Genomic DNA, 13690 nt, shown 5'->3' with positions numbered 1-13690 from the left:
ACAGACTGGGTAAGGAGAGGCTGGTTAAGGAGAGGCTTGGTAAGGAGAGGCTGGGTAATGAGAGGCTGGGTAAGGAGAGACTGGGTAAGGAGAGATTTGGCAAGGAGAGACTGGGTAAGGAGAGGCTGGGTAATGAGAGGCTGGGTAAGGAGAGGCTGGGTAAGGAGAGGCTGGGTAAGAAGAGACTGGTTAAGGAGAGGCTGGGTGAGGAGAGACTGGGTAAGGAGAGACTGGGTAAGGAGAGACTGGGTAAGGAGAGGCTGGGTAAGGAGAGGCTGGGTAAGGAGAGACTGGTTACGGAGAGGCTGGGTGAGGAGAGACTGGGTAAGGAGAGACTGGTTAAGGAGAGGCTGGGTGAGGAGAGACTTGGCAAGGAGAGACTGGGTAAGGAGAGGCTGGGTAAGGAGAGACTTGGCAAGGAGAGACTGGGTAAGGAGAGACTGAGTGGGGAGAAACTTGGTAAGGAGAGGCTGGGTAAGGAGAGGGTGGGTAAGGAGAGGCTGGTTAAGGAGAGACTGGGTAAGGAGAACTGGTTAAGGAGAGACTTGGCAAGGAGAGACTGGGTAAGGAGAGACTGGGTAAGGAGAGGCGGGTTAAGGAGAGACTGGGTAAGGAGAACTGGTTAAGGAGAGGCTGGGTAAGGAGAGGCTGGGTAGGGAGAGGGTGGATAAGGAGAGGCTGGTTAAGGAGAGACTGGGTAAGGAGCACTGGTTAAGGAGAGACTTGGCAAGGAGAGACTGGGTAAGGAGAGACTGGGTAAGGAGAGGCTGGGTAATGAGAGGCTGGGTAAGGAGAGGCTGGGTAAGAAGAGTCTGGTTAAGGAGAGGCTGGGTGAGGAGAGACTGGGTAAGGAGAGACTGGGTAAGGAGAGACTGGGTAAGGAGAGGCTGGGTAAGGAGAGGCTGGGTAAGGAGAGACTGGTTAAGGAGAGGCTGGGTGAGGAGAGACTGGGTAAGGAGAGACTGGTTAAGGAGAGGCTGGGTGAGGAGAGACTGGGTAAGGAGAGGCTGGGTAAGGAGAGACTTGGCAAGGAGAGGGTGGGTAAGGAGAGGCTGGTTAAGGAGAGACTGGGTAAGGAGAACTGGTTAAGGAGAGACTTGGCAAGGAGAGACTGGGTAAGGAGAGACTTGGTAAGGAGAGGCTGGGTAAGGAGAGACTTGGTAAGGAGAGGCTGGGTAAGGAGAGGCTGGGTAAGGAGAGGCTGGGTAAGGAGAGACTGGTTAAGGAGAGGCTGGGTGAGGAGAGACTGGGTAAGGAGAGACTGGTTAAGGAGAGGCTGGGTGAGGAGAGACTGGGTAAGGAGAGACTGAGTGGGGAGAGACTGGGTAAGGAGAGGGTGGGTAAGGAGAGGCTGGTTAAGGAGAGACTGGGTAAGGAGAACTGGTTAAGGAGAGACTTGGCAAGGAGAGACTGGGTAAGGAGAGACTTGGTAAGGAGAGGCTGGGTAAGGAGAGGCTGGGTAAGGAGAGGATGGTTAAGGAGAGGCTGGTTAAGGAGAGGCTGGGTAAGGAGAGGCTGGTTAAGGAGAGACTTGGTAAGGAGAGGCTGGTTAAGGAGAGGCTGATTAAGGAGAGCGTGGGTAAGGAGATGCTGGGTAAGGAGAGACTGGGTAAGGAGAGGCTGGGTAATGAGAGGCTGGGTAAGGAGAGGCTGGGTAAGGAGAGGCTGGGTAAGAAGAGACTGGTTAAGGAGAGGCTGGGTGAGGAGAGACTGGGTAAGGAGAGACTGGGTAAGGAGAGACTGGGTAAGGAGAGGCTGGGTAAGGAGAGGCTGGGTAAGGAGAGACTGGTTACGGAGAGGCTGGGTGAGGAGAGACTGGGTAAGGAGAGGCTGGGTAAGGAGAGGCTGGGTGAGGAGAGACTGGGTAAGGAGAGGCTGGGTAAGGAGAGACTTGGCAAGGAGAGACTGGGTAAGGAGAGGCTGGGTAAGGAGAGACTTGGCAAGGAGAGACTGGGTAAGGAGAGACTGAGTGGGGAGAAACTTGGTAAGGAGAGGGTGGGTAAGGAGAGGGTGGGTAAGGAGAGGCTGGTTAAGGAGAGACTGGGTAAGGAGAACTGGTTAAGGAGAGACTTGGCAAGGAGAGACTGGGTAAGGAGAGACTGGGTAAGGAGAGGCTGGTTAAGGAGAGACTGGGTAAGGAGAACTGGTTAAGGAGAGGCTGGGTAAGGAGAGGCTGGGTAAGGAGAGGGTGGGTAAGGAGAGGCTGGTTAAGGAGAGACTGGGTAAGGAGAACTGGTTAAGGAGAGACTTGGCAAGGAGAGACTGGGTAAGGAGAGACTGGGTAAGGAGAGGCTGGGTAATGAGAGGCTGGGTAAGGAGAGGCTGGGTAAGGAGAGACTGGGTAAGGAGAGACTGGGTAAGGAGAGGCTGGGTAAGGAGAACTGGTTAAGGAGAGACTTGGCAAGGAGAGACTGGGTAAGGAGAGACTGGGTAAGGAGAGGCTGGTTAAGGAGAGACTGGGTAAGGAGAACTGGTTAAGGAGAGGCTGGGTAAGGAGAGGCTGGGTAAGGAGAGGGTGGGTAAGGAGAGGCTGGTTAAGGAGAGACTGGGTAAGGAGAACTGGTTAAGGAGAGACTTGGCAAGGAGAGACTGGGTAAGGAGAGACTGGGTAAGGAGAGGCTGGGTAATGAGAGGCTGGGTAAGGAGAGGCTGGGTAAGAAGAGTCTGGTTAAGGAGAGGCTGGGTGAGGAGAGACTGGGTAAGGAGAGACTGGGTAAGGAGAGACTGGGTAAGGAGAGGCTGGGTAAGGAGAGGCTGGGTAAGGAGAGACTGGTTAAGGAGAGGCTGGGTGAGGAGAGACTGGGTAAGGAGAGACTGGTTAAGGAGAGGCTGGGTGAGGAGAGACTGGGTAAGGAGAGGCTGGGTAAGGAGAGACTTGGCAAGGAGAGGGTGGGTAAGGAGAGGCTGGTTAAGGAGAGACTGGGTAAGGAGAACTGGTTAAGGAGAGACTTGGCAAGGAGAGACTGGGTAAGGAGAGACTTGGTAAGGAGAGGCTGGGTAAGGAGAGACTTGGTAAGGAGAGGCTGGGTAAGGAGAGGCTGGGTAAGGAGAGGCTGGGTAAGGAGAGACTGGTTAAGGAGAGGCTGGGTGAGGAGAGACTGGGTAAGGAGAGACTGGTTAAGGAGAGGCTGGGTGAGGAGAGACTGGGTAAGGAGAGACTGAGTGGGGAGAGACTGGGTAAGGAGAGGGTGGGTAAGGAGAGGCTGGTTAAGGAGAGACTGGGTAAGGAGAGACTGGGTAAGGAGAGACTTGGTAAGGAGAGGCTGGGTAAGGAGAGGCTGGGTAAGGAGAGGATGGTTAAGGAGAGGCTGGTTAAGGAGAGGCTGGGTAAGGAGAGGCTGGTTAAGGAGAGACTTGGTAAGGAGAGGCTGGTTAAGGAGAGGCTGATTAAGGAGAGCGTGGGTAAGGAGATGCTGGGTAAGGAGAAACTGGGTAAGGAGAGGCTGGGTAAGGAGAGGCTGGTTAAGGAGAGGCTGGGTAAGGAGACTGGGTAAGGAGAGACTTGGTAAGGAGAGGTGGTTAAGGAGAGGCTGGGTAAGGAGAGACTGGTTAAAGAGAGTCTGGGTAAGGAGAGACTGGGAAAGGAGAGACTGGAGACTGGGTAAGGAGAGGCTGGGTGAGGAGACTCTGGTTAAGGAGAGGCTGGGTAAGGAGAGACTGGGTAAGGAGAGGCTGGTTAAAGAGAGTCTGGGTAAGGAGATGCTGGGTAAGGAGAGGCTGGGCAAGGAGAGGCTGGGCAAGGAGAGGCTGGGTAACGAGAGACTGGGTAAGGAGAGGCTGGGTAAGAAGAGGCTGGTTAAGGAGAGGCTGGGTAAGGAGAGGCTGGGTAAGGAGAGGCTGGGTAAGGAGAGACTGGTTAAGGAGAGACTGGGTAAGAAGAGGCTGGTTAAGGAGAGGCTGGTTAAGGAGAGGCTGGGTAAGGAGATACTGGTTAAGGAGAGGCTGGGTAAGGAGAGACTGGGTATGGAGAGACTGGGTATGGAGAGACTGGGTAAGGAGAGGCTGGGTATGGAGAGACTGGGTAAGGAGAGGCTGGGTATGGAGAGACTGGGTAAGGAGAGGCTGGGTATGGAGAGACTGGGTATGGAGAGACTGGGTATGGAGAGGCTGGGTATGGAGAGACTGGTTAAGGAGAGGCTGGGTATGGAGAGACTGGGTAAGGAGAGGCTGGGTATGGAGAGACTGGGTATGGAGAGACTGGGTATGGAGAGGCTGGGTATGGAGAGACTGGTTAAGGAGAGGCTGGGTATGGAGAGACTGGGTAAGGAGAGGCTGGGTATGGAGAGACTGGGTATGGAGAGACTGGGTATGGAGAGGCTGGGTATGGAGAGACTGGGTAAGGAGAGGCTGGGTATGGAGAGACTGGGTAAGGAGAGGCTGGGTATGGAGAGACTGGGTATGGAGAGACTGGGTATGGAGAGGCTGGGTATGGAGAGACTGGTTAAGGAGAGGCTGGGTATGGAGAGACTGGGTAAGGAGAGGCTGGGTATGGAGAGGCTGGGTATGGAGAGACTGGGTTAAGGAGAGGCTGGGTATGGAGAGACTGGTTAAGGAGAGGCTGGGTATGGAGAGACTGGGTATGGAGAGACTGGGTAAGGAGAGGCTGGGTATGGAGAGACTGGGTAAGGAGAGGCTGGGTATGGAGAGGCTGGGTATGGAGAGACTGGTTAAGGAGAGGCTGGGTATGGAGAGACTGGTTAAGGAGAGGCTGGGTATGGAGAGACTGGTTAAGGAGAGGCTGGGTATGGAGAGACTGGGTATGGAGAGGCTGGGTATGGAGAGACTGGGTATGGAGAGGCTGGGTATGGAGAGACTGGGTATGGAGAGACTGGTTAAGGAGAGGCTGGGTATGGAGAGACTGGTTAGAAGAATGGGAGCCCAAAACCATAGTCATAAAAGGCAGCCGTGCTACAAAAGCATTGATCCTCTGAACAATTGCTGCATGACAGAAATGATGATCATTGCAGAACTCAACTACTGCGTTTCACTGAAGAGAGAAACAGAAGGAGTGAGAGAAAGGGAGACTGGGGAGAAGAAATCATTCCTTCCTGGGACTGGAATTACAGTATAGTGAAATTATAAGAAAAGAGATGGAAAGGGGAAAAGAAAGAAGAAATTTCAGATATTCTGTCCAACTGTTCTAGGTCACCCATAAATTGGCTGATATCACTTTTACCCCTAGGCCAGTGCTCCTCATTGGGTAGTGGATGAAGTGAGTTCCCCCCTTTCAATGTAAAGCCATTTGTAATTTTGAACAAAAAAGTATATTCAAACCTGCCCAACACCAAGATTACCAAGATAAACCAATTGGAGACACACTTCCTAAATGGAATGACCCAGCACCTCAATCAGAGCAACCCGGAAACAGTGTCCTCAAACAGATTATGACATTAAATCTCAAACTGATCAAAGTGTACTATCTGTTCAATGTAAATGTAATATCTATGGGGGTACTGCATATCTATTATTGATTATCTATGGGAGACCTGCAGATCTACACCACACCTCATTCCAGGGGCGCAACTTTGGTTTTAGAAGTTTTTTTTAATATAACAAAAATGTATCCAATTGGATAAACACTCCAAACAGCCTACCTGACCGCATGGTCCTAAAGCTCACCATTGCCTAATTTTCTATCACATTCCAATGATAAAACTGGGGAGGACTAAAATACAATTTCAGAATGTGAGGGGTGGGGGCCTAACCCCAAGTCCCCAGTGAAAGTTGCGCCCCTGCCGGCTTCAACTTGTTGATTAGTACTATAGACAAACTGTAGCAGGCCAAACACTCACTGTTAAATCACAGAGTCAATGGGTTGAGTTGAAATGGCTCCTTATCTTACTGGGTCTCACCAATACACCAGAGTAGTAGCATGGATTTGACCTTTCTGCATAGAACACTGATCAACACACAATGGAGAAGCAGTTTGGCGAGTGACAATAAATCATCAAACAGCTTGTGGAGGGTTTCAAAATGTGCTACAAGTCTATCCAGCTAGCTCACGGTCTACAAGTCTATCCATCTAGCTCACGGTCTACAAGTCTATCCATCTAGCTCACTGTCTACAAGTCTATCCAGCTAGCTCACTGTCTACAAGTCTATCCATCTAGCTCACGGTCTACAAGTCTATCCATCTAGCTCACGGTCTACAAGTCTATCCAGCTAGCTCACGGTCTACAAGCCTATCCATCTAGCTCACGGTCTACAAGTCTATCCATCTAGCTCACGGTCTACAAGTCTATCCATCTAGCTCACTGTCTACAAGTCTATCCAGCTAGCTCACTGTCTACAAGTCTATCCATCTAGCTCACGGTCTACAAGTCTATCCATCTAGCTCACGGTCTACAAGTCTATCCAGCTAGCTCACGGTCTACAAGTCTATCCATCTAGCTCACGGTCTACAAGTCTATCCATCTAGCTCACGGTCTACAAGTCTATCCATCTAGCTCACGGTCTACAAGTCTATCCATCTAGCTCACTGTCTACAAGTCTATCCATCTAGCTCACGGTCTACAAGTCTATCCATCTAGCTCACGGTCTACAAGTCTATCCATCTAGCTCACGGTCTACAAGTCTATCCATCTAGCTCACGGTCTACAAGTCTATCCAGCTAGCTCACGGTCTACAAGTCTATCCATCTAGCTCACGGTCTACAAGTCTATCCATCTAGCTTGCGGTCTACAAGTCTATCCAGCTAGCTCACGGTCTACAAGTCTATCCAGCTAGCTCACTGTCTACAAGTCTATCCAGCTAGCTCACGGTCTACAAGTCTATCCATCTAGCTCACGGTCTACAAGTCTATCCATCTAGCTTGCGGTCTACAAGTCTATCCATCTAGCTCACGGTCTACAAGTCTATCCATCTAGCTCACGGTCTACAAGTCTATCCATCTAGCTCACGGTCTACAAGTCTATCCAGCTAGCTTGCGGTCTACAAGTCTATCCATCTAGCTCACGGTCTACAAGTCTATCCATCTAGCTCACGGTCTACAAGTCTATCCATCTAGCTCACGGTCTACAAGTCTATCCAGCTAGCTTGCGGTCTACAAGTCTATCCATCTAGCTCACGGTCTACAAGTCTATCCATCTAGCTCACGGTCTACAAGTCTATCCATCTAGCTCACTGTCTACAAGTCTATCCAGCTAGCTCACTGTCTACAAGTCTATCCATCTAGCTCACGGTCTACAAGTCTATCCATCTAGCTCACGGTCTACAAGTCTATCCATCTAGCTTGCGGTCTACAAGTCTATCCATCTAGCTCACGGTCTACAAGTCTATCCATCTAGCTCACGGTCTACAAGTCTATCCATCTAGCTCGCGGTCTACAAGTCTATCCAGCTAGCTTGCGGTCTACAAGTCTATCCATCTAGCTCACGGTCTACAAGTCTATCCATCTAGCTCACGGTCTACAAGTCTATCCATCTAGCTCACGGTCTACAAGTCTATCCAGCTAGCTTGCGGTCTACAAGTCTATCCATCTAGCTCACGGTCTACAAGTCTATCCATCTAGCTTGCGGTCTACAAGTCTATCCATCTAGCTCACGGTCTACAAGTCTATCCATCTAGCTCACGGTCTACAAGTCTATCCATCTAGCTCACGGTCTACAAGTCTATCCAGCTAGCTTGCGGTCTACAAGTCTATCCATCTAGCTCACGGTCTACAAGTCTATCCATCTAGCTCACGGTCTACAAGTCTATCCAGCTAGCTCACGGTCTACAAGTCTATCCAGCTAGCTCACTGTCTACAAGTCTATCCAGCTAGCTCACTGTCTACAAGTCTATCCAGCTAGCTCACGGTCTACAAGTCTATCCAGCTAGCTCACGGTCTACAAGTCTATCCAGCTAGCTCACTGTCTACAAGTCTATCCAGCTAGCTCACGGTCTACAAGTCTATCCAGCTAGCTCACGGTCTACAAGTCTATCCAGCTAGCTCACGGTCTACAAGTCTATCCAGCTAGCTCACGGTCTACAAGTCTATCCAGCTAGCTCACTGTCTACAAGTCTATCCAGCTAGCTCACGGTCTACAAGTCTATCTAGCTAGCTCACGGTCTACAAGTCTATCCAGCTAGCTCACGGTCTACAAGTCTATCCAGCTAGCTCACGGTCTACAAGTCTATCCAGCTAGCTCACGGTCTACAAGTCTATCCAGCTAGCTTGCGGTCTACAAGTCTATCCAGCTAGCTCACTGTCTACAAGTCTATCCAGCTAGCTCACTGTCTACAAGTCTATCCAGCTAGCTCACGGTCTACAAGTCTATCCAGCTAGCTCACTGTCTACAAGTCTATCCAGCTAGCTTACTGTCTACAAGTCTATCCAGCTAGCTCACAGTCTACAAGTCTATCCAGCTAGCTCACAGTCTACAAGTCTATCCAGCTAGCTCACAGTCTACAAGTCTATCCAGCTAGCTCACGGTCTACAAGTCTATCCAGCTAGCTCACTGTCTACAAGCCTATCCAGCTAGCTCACACAGTCTACAAGTCTATCCAGCTAGCTCACTGTCTACAAGCCTATCCAGCTAGCTCACACAGTCTACAAGTCTATCCAGCTAGCTCACTGTCTACAAGTCTATCCAGGTAGCTCACGGTCTACAAGACTACAAGACTGGAAAGGTACAATTTCAAAATTGGGTAGTGCATCATCAGTTCCTCTTGTCGTGTCAGTCATAGCATAACTTAGCAAGCTATTTATAACACACAATGTTCCCCAATGCTGAAAGGGGGCCCAGAGTGAAAAACTTTAGGAACCCCTGTTCTATCTTACAGGGCTGCTTTAAGAAAGGGTGTTTGGAAGAGACCGCAGTCCTAATATTCTGGCGGAAATGAATCAGGAGAAAGTAATTATGCTATAAATTATGACCACCATATAAAGCTCTATATTGCAGTGGATTGTGAACAGCCCAACAACTTGGACTACGTTATTACATCAAGAGGTCAGACGATGCAATGGCATGGTTCCTGACAGTGCTGCAGCTGCAGTGATGGCTACATGCATGGAAGAGCCAGGGCCCTCTGGACAGTTACACACATCATCACAGAACAACAACCAATACAGAGAGCATGTCTGAGGGGGATTCTGTGGGGTCAGGAGAAAACAGAGCTGCAGAAAGAACCATAGCAATACAATGGACAGAATGGCCTTACAGTTCAGCTCCAAAATCCCCCATGATTCTTCCCACTCCAGACAACATAGTGGAATAACATTATTTTCCACTGTAGCAGGTGTAGAAATAGGTTACTGGGAAAGGTGGTGAATTCCCAAGAGATGGCATGATATAATTGTCAAGTAATCCGACATTTCAAATGGTATAGGGTTCCCAGTCCAAATGTAGTTGAACATTGCTTGGAATTGAATGCCTGTTAATTCTAAGGATGGAATGGATGACTAGCAGAACTGAGAGTGAGAGAGACAGAGAGACAGAGAGAGAGAGAGAGAGAGAGAGAGAGAGAGAGAGAGAGAGAGAGAGAGAGAGAGAGAGAGAGAGAGAGAGCGAGAGAGATATTTATACTTTATATATTCACTTTGTATGTTGTCTACCTCACTTGCTTTGGCAATGTTAACACATGTTTCCCATGCCAATAAAGCCCTTGAATTGAATTGAATTGAATTGAATTGAGAGAGAGATGTTGGTGACAACTGAGCAAATGGCCATTTATAGAGAAAAAATACAAATACTTATGAGCTTCATGACATACCAAAGATGCTGTTCTGCACTCTGGTCACTCAACCCATTAATGTGAAATACCACTGGGGCACACCATTCCACCTCAGATTTCATAATCCTATGGATAATTAAGGATTGAACAACCTATGTGTGGGATAAATATTTATGTATGGATCTAAGAGAAAAAAGGCATGTGTGGTGGTCATTTGGGGAGACGAGGCAGAGGCCTCAAAACAAGATGGTCACAAATGACATGCCCATAAGATCATGCGGTGCATTTAGGCTACAGCATGAAAATAATATGATAGGCTTCCATAGTTATTGGCGCGCTTGAGCATTCAGGCAGAGATAGACAGTGTGAACGATGGATGATATGAAAGCAATGCCACACAGACACATGTTCGATACAGCACGACAGACAGAGCCGCGGCGGAGAGCATGGAGAGACTGAAATACAGCGATGCGGACCGCAGTGCATTCATTAATACAGTATACACATCACACTGACTGCACTGCCTCCACCGTGGAAAATGGACGCCTAGTGTTACGCGACCGACCGACCGGCATAGTGCGTGAGAACTCGTTTGACTGAGGATCAAAGACACATTCACACACTATTACCTCAAACACACTGAAAATGTGCAGGACATTCTCATACACGCACATTAAACACCTGTATAAACGGATTTATATGGATGCGCTGTCGCCCGCACCCAAACGCGATATTATAGGGATATGTAGTTGCATTCGAAGCATCATTTCTGCTCTTGTATTGTAATTTGCAGAACAAAGGCACATTAATTTGACTTTTAATTGCCTACATTCATGGTCTGTTACTGTTTTAAACTGACACACACAGACGATTAGTGGGTTGCGAGCAGAGTGAAACGAATTGGCAGGAGAATGTAGCTTGCAAATAGCCATCGATTGATTGGTTTTTGGTTAAACCAAATACAAGCACTTAAACAATGACCAATATTATAACCTATATTACAAGCCCCGAATGTAAATAATCTTATAGACAAGTCTTACCTGCCGGCTTATTATTTCAGAAGCTTATTCGAAGACCGTCACACTCCCAAAGAGAGGAAAAGGAGATGGAGAGAAAAAGAGAGAGAGGGGGTGGACGACAAAATAACGGCCTCGAAATAACAAACAGGGGGGTATTAAAACAAAATTACGTGAAAAAAATATCGTGTAAGAAACTGTATGTCATTTCTCTACTAAACATAACTCAGCCATATGATGAAATGGTTTTAACAGATATACAGCGGATACACAGACACAACAGTGAAACAGGAATTTGTCTACAGTAGATGTGGCCAATGCGTGTGTGTACTCCGTGAGAATGCGTCTCCCCCTCCCCTCCAGTTACACGAGTGCTAGTTCGCTCTGTCTGCCCGTCCGTTCCTCTATCTCTCTCTCACACGGAGCCCTCAACGTAAGCAACTTGTCGCATCCGACCGAACTCTCCAGTGATGTGAACGGATAAGCTTGGCTACTCGAAAATCAGAATACGCTGGCTATTCATTTGCTGTTGTGCATGTAGGCTACAACAGGGCTCTTTTGTTTGGGGCAACACAGATGCTAAAACAACCGTTTTTTTGGCAATCATAATTTTTCTACATGTGGTTACTGGAGCGTGTGTGTACGTGCGTCAGTTGCGTGCACGCCTAAATAGCATGCTAGCCATGACCAAGTTAAGAGTGTTATTGATGTCAATATTTTGTTGAAGGTCGGCAGGATGGAGATTCATCGGGATTGTTTATTTTTATTTTCATACAACAGAATATGATGGCCATTTCCACCGCTGTCTAAAGAAATGTAGGGTTGTGAGCATTGCGGTAGCACAGTTCCGCAGAGAGAGAGAGAGAGAGATGCCACGCATAATTGTGTAGAGGGGAGGGGATAAAACGGTAACGGTAGACCATTTTTGGTAAGATGGTGACTCGAGACCACAGAAGGAAAAATACCCTGTTTTCCACGCCTAATAAGAATTATGTCATCATCTCCTTGACTCAAATACACACTGCTGCTGGAAATACTGTCATCTTCTGAGGCATGATTCAACAACGGCTGGTTTGTAGGTTGACATATAGCCAGTGGTTCCTGTACACCGCCACTATTCTATTTCAGTGTGTTTGTATTTGTGTGTGAACCAGGCTACCAGAGGACTGACTGAATGATGACCTTCTATGGCTTTAAAATGGCTTTACCCATTCCCTTCCTCCCTTCCTCTCTCTTCATCACCCTCTCTATCTTACACACACACATACATACACACACGGAAAAAGAGGAGCTGAAGAGAGCTAATGCAGAGTGACAGGTCTTTCATGCAGTAATGGTGATGGTGAAAAGAGAGATTCACTCATCCCCATACTGCTACACACACACACACACACACAGAGAGAGAGAGAGAGCTGACGTCACAGAACCACATGTTTATAAATATGTGCTCACAAAGGCTATAATAGCACACGTTCACATCACACCAATATTCACACACTATAAATCCTAGCACTTACTCCTGTGTGATAGAACATCCTTGAAGTTAGACAGCACAGACATTTTATATTTATATACGTATATTGATTGTTGGCCTTTTGTGTTGGCCATTTGGCCTGCATCATTTCCTTCACACACACACACACACACACACACACACACACACACACACAGTACTAATCAATCAGACTGTGGCTTGTACCACGATAGGGGAGAGGCTAGTGTTTTAATTCAATGCTTAGTGACCTACACTGCAATGCAGTGCACGTACCTGCAGCAAATGCCTAAAATTAACCTTAAATTTGACGTTTTGTTTGACTTCGAAATTTGATGTTTGAGGAACATGGATGAACGTCTAATTCTGACGTGAGTCTGTGAGAGATAGTTGACACACACACACACACAGACAGACCAACGCAAATTACCCCATGGTGTGTTGTATTCTTGTTGTGACTCACTGAGCTAAAGCCTAGGAATCAGATTAGGAAGCTAACGTGAGTCTCCAGGTATCAGCCAAGCGTAGGCTGGTGAAGCAGCTCGGTTACACTCACACACTATTTAACCAGTGCTCCACAGTGTGTATGCCATGCATTATAATAAAGGCCTGCAGTATTTCAACCCTGCACCAATCCCCACCTTCAGAGTCAACCGCTTTGAATTACACATGCACACATGGACACACATACATGCACACACACACACACACACACACACACACAGGTTCCAAAGGGACTGTAGTATCAATGCATGCCAGTATGAGTGAAATCCAACCCAGAGACTTTTATTGTTACACCTCCAATAACACTGACGTCATCACAATCAGTATGGGATCAGTTTAATCAAGATTCTACAGTATTATTTCCATGGATTTAGTTTAAGCTATTGACAATCTCTTTTCTTTGATGGTGCATCAAGGAGCAAAAAGGTGCTGTCTTTACAAAGATCATTATGTTCTAGAAGAGTGCAGGCACACCTAAGATTGCAAAATTCCAGGAACTTTCAATAAATTCCCTGGTCTTCCAGAAATGATTTTTTAAAGGATTTCCTGCTTATTCCATGAATCTTCCAACCAGGATTTCAGGAAAACCATTGAATTTATTGAAAGTTTGTGGAATTTTGCAACATTAGGCCCACCTACACCCTCTGATGAAACAGCAGAGAGAAATAGACTTGGGGATGAGGCAACAGGGGAGAAGAATTCGGCGAGAGAAGAATGGGACTGAGGGAAAAGATAAACAAAATTGTCTCTACAAATTCTCTATTAAAATGTAATGATCATAATGGAGTGAATGATTGTAAAAGAAGACTGAACGGAAGGAGGAAAGAACAGTCACAGAAGCCCCTAGTCTTGTCCACATTCTGATTGTGCCCACATTTGTAGACAGGTGAAGACAAAACAAAAGACCCATTGTGATCTAATTAACAGACACATTTCTGGAAATATGGGCACAATCAGAATGTAGAAAGGATCAGGACAAAGGACCCATGTTAGCAACAGGTATAAACAGGGATAGAGAGAAAGA

The 13690-nt window shown here is 47.6% G+C and overlaps 1 pseudogene; it reads right to left on the bottom strand.

Moving 5' to 3' along the window:
• LOC109880147 (voltage-dependent calcium channel gamma-4 subunit-like) overlaps positions 1-11186 on the bottom strand; it is a 71916-nt pseudogene extending 60730 nt beyond the window's left edge.
• Between the last annotated feature and the right edge of the window lie 2504 nt (positions 11187-13690).

This window comes from Oncorhynchus kisutch, linkage group LG2 (genome assembly GCF_002021735.2).
Source record: "Oncorhynchus kisutch isolate 150728-3 linkage group LG2, Okis_V2, whole genome shotgun sequence".
Taxonomy (NCBI): Eukaryota; Metazoa; Chordata; class Actinopteri; order Salmoniformes; family Salmonidae; genus Oncorhynchus; species Oncorhynchus kisutch.
The sequence above is the reverse complement of the archived record's forward strand: the minus strand, read 5'-3'. Positions and strand labels throughout refer to the sequence as shown.